The following is a 3,648-nucleotide window of genomic DNA, read 5'->3' on the forward strand; positions in this document are numbered from 1 at the left end:
GCTCCCTGGGCGGAGAGGACATCAGCGCAGCTGTGCATCGCCACAGGGAGGACGCCTTCGGACTGGACCATCTTCAGAACTGCGCAGTTGCGCAGTTAAGCAGCCATTTTGTCCTGGGGGGGGCAGGCACTGAGCTGTGCCCCGGCTAGCGTGTTGTGAATTTGATGTTGTATTTTTATTGTATCGTGTTGTTTGCCGCTGGCTGTATTGAGATATGTATTGTTAAATGCTATTGCTATGTATTGAGATATGTATTAATATGTATTGTATTGAGATATGTATTGTTTTATTTTCATTGTTGTACACCGCCCTGATGTTTCGAAGGGCGGTATATAAATAAACCTTTATATTATATATATAAAAATAAAAACTATCCCTCTGTCAAATGACACCGTTGCTAGACGTATAAATGACATTGCTGACGATCTTAACGAACAGCTGTTAGATAAACTCAAGGATCTGCAGGTGTCTGGCAGCCTGTTCCTGTGCACCACTAGCAAACCATGCCCAGGACCTGGACTCTATGGACAAATGTTGATGTCCAGTTCCTTTTCAAGTGCCTTCAGAGGAATGTGGACCTCAACATAATCATGGGGTGCACATTCCACCCCAACCGGCAAATATACTGCCGCATAGCCCGCAAGATGCGGCGGCAGGGGTATATTAGGACGTGGCACCAGGTGGCCTCCAAGGTTAAGGTCCTAAGAACTGGCTTCTACAGGGCGTTCAGGGCTCATGGGAACATCCCGGCACCACATCAAACCCCACCATTTTTCTATGAGATGTGGCATCTGTGGATGGTTGTAGGGGGTCCTGCCCTGGAAGTAAATGTCGCCGCTGGTGAGTCATGTGTTTTGCCATCACCTCTCATGGAGTCTCAGGTTTTTCTGTTTGACGGCATCTGTGATAATTTCTTGCCCTTTCTACCTCTATTCTCATCACACAGCACGCCGTGGGAGGCATCAGGTGGCAGCCATGGCAACTCCACCTCGGCCACAGGAGAAGGAGGAGGGTGATGGGAGCCCACCTCGTCACCCAGAAAGTCAGCTTATGTATCGATATATACACGTGCCTAGGAATCCAAAAACAGATATACATATATGCTTTAAAAATAAGTATTCACAAACCCAGATCTAACCACATATGCACACACATATGCTTATATTTATGTATGCGTTGACACACACACACACATCAAGACAATTGTGGCTATGTATGCAAAGCCCCACCAGAGGTCCAGGATCCAGAATCCATGGTCGCCCAGATCGCCCTACTTAGGACAGAAATTGCAAAGCTGAGTGGCGAGCTGCAGCAAGGTTAGTTCCCACCCCACCCACCACCCTGCGGTTATAACATTTAAGGAGAATGGGACGGGAAGAATATGAATTCTAAACACATCCTATTCACATTGCAGCTGTGAAGCATCTGGATGCCCACGACAAGGCATTCAATGAAATTCGGCGCACCCTGGAGCACCAAAATATGTTCCTCTATCACGCCCAGGTGTGGGGATCACCACCACAGCCACAGCCAAAATCACCACCGAGATCCCCAGCACACGATGTGGTGTGATGGCATCCCCCTCCCTCCACTGGCTGCCCAAACAGCCAGTGGGTATTTTATTTATTTGGTTTTCAGTTCAGTCCTGAACGTGCGTGCTTGTGTGTGTGTGTGCATGAGCGCGTGTATCTGTGTGCGCTTGTGTGTGTGCATGTGTGTCTGCCCCCCCTGCTGGCTGTGATGGAACTTTCCAAAAGTGTTTTTTCTTTCTTCTACTACTGGTTGTATCCCTACCATAGCCGTAACAAAAATAAAGCTGTCTGCTGCATTACAAAATGTAGTTTGGAAAAATGCTAAACAAACAAAAACTACTAGCGCTTTTGCTGTGGGTAGATGCAGACAGATTTGTTCATCCAATACCAACTATGTCCAGAATGGAAGTTCTTTTACCCTTTACCCCTATCAAACCTCCCCAGTGCAATTTAACCTGGTTGATGTTCACATTTCAGAAAGTAGCGATTTAAGATGGAGCCTCCTTATCGATTGCATTTGATCATTCCCGTGCTTTTTTAATCTGTCAATCAAATGATGCACATATTCGTAGATCTACTTCTGCTGTCATCAATGGTGACGTGTCACTGTATCGGCTGCAGCCATTTTTTCATCAACTGCATGGGTGCTTTAAAATGGAGCCTCCTTATTATTCCTGTGGATTTTTAAAATGTTTCTCTGTCCTCCGCCATGGCAGGCCTCCTCTGCTATGCCACAGATATCAATGAAACTGTTCCATGGGCTCCCCTCAGCGCACATATACCATGCCAAATCAAATCCTTCAGCAACGAGCTACTTACTTCCCTGCTTCTCCACCAAGTTCAGAGCCTGGCAGTCCAGATAGACAAGTGGAAATGTTGCAGAATTTAAGCCCTCCTCCCTGTCACATTGCTACAATTGCTTCCAAATTGGCAATTCACAATACCAGTTTGCCCCCCAACATCCCAATGAATTCATCACCTGTCTCAGCCATCTGTGATTATTCTGGTTGTCCAAAAGTGTACACAAAGTCTTCCCACTTAAAAGCACACCTGTGAACCCATACTGGAGAGAAGCCATACAAATGCATGTGGGAAGGATGTGACTGACGATTTGCTCGCCCTGTGTTAATTGACTTGTTACTACAGGAAGCACAAGCCAAGCTTTTCCAGTGTCCTGTGTACAGTTGCAGCTTCTCTGGGTCTGACCACTTGGCGCTGCACATGAAGAGACATCAGAACTAGATTGGACTTGTCCATGAGGCTGTTGGTATCTATGCAACTTCCTAGTGACTCACGTATAAACATTCAGTTGGAATCAGCTAAACGTTTGTATACGAACACTCCTCCATTTTAAAATAGGAAAAATAATAAAAGAAACTGGAATTGTATATTTTGTATATTTATGAGGAAACAAGGAAGACTTGCAGTGTTTCAACAATTTACAGCCATGTGACTTATTATTATTATTATTAATAAACATTTTATTTATATTTCCCGCTTCTCCCAAGATTGAAGCGGGATTCCAACAGAATATAAAACAGAGAAAAATATAAGCACTTACAATTTACAATTTAAAATATAATCACCATAATATAATAATTTGTTAAAACAATCTATAAAAACATTATCAATCTAAGAACATATGATATCAATCATAACATATTTTGGGCTTGAGTTAATTTCTGTAATGTATACTTTATTACGAATTGGAAGGGTATGCCAATTGAAAAAGGTAGGATTTTAGCATCTTCTTAAAAACTTCTAATGTAGGGATACACCGTATCTCCTCTGGGAGATTATTCCAATATGAAGGGGCCATAACCGAAAAAGATCTTTGATGGGTAGATTTTGATCTTACTCTGGGGAGCTCTAGTAAAAGCTTCCCTGTAGTTCTAAGAGTGTGGGGCGGATTGTGTAGGGAGAGGCGTTCCTTCAGGTAACTTGGGCCCAAGCCATGTAGGGCTTTTAAAGGTAATAACCAACACTTTGTATTGGGCCCAGAAGCTAATTGGCAGCCAGTGGAGAGATTTTAATACTGGCGTTATGTGATCTTGCCTTGAAGATCTGGCGTATTATTTACGTATTTAATTTTATTCACCCATCAGATGTCATCTCA

General features: G+C 43.6%; 1 pseudogene; it reads left to right on the forward strand.

Annotated features, from left to right (window-relative positions):
• Positions 1–503: 503 nt before the first annotated feature.
• Positions 504–2,774, forward strand: LOC149323198 (uncharacterized; annotated as a pseudogene).
• The last annotated feature ends 874 nt before the right edge of the window (positions 2,775–3,648 follow it).

The sequence above is a fragment of the Sceloporus occidentalis genome, unplaced genomic scaffold (genome assembly GCF_023333645.1).
Source record: "Sceloporus occidentalis isolate IW3139 unplaced genomic scaffold, rSceOcc1.0.p SCAF_1, whole genome shotgun sequence".
Lineage (NCBI taxonomy): Eukaryota > Metazoa > Chordata > Lepidosauria > Squamata > Phrynosomatidae > Sceloporus > Sceloporus occidentalis.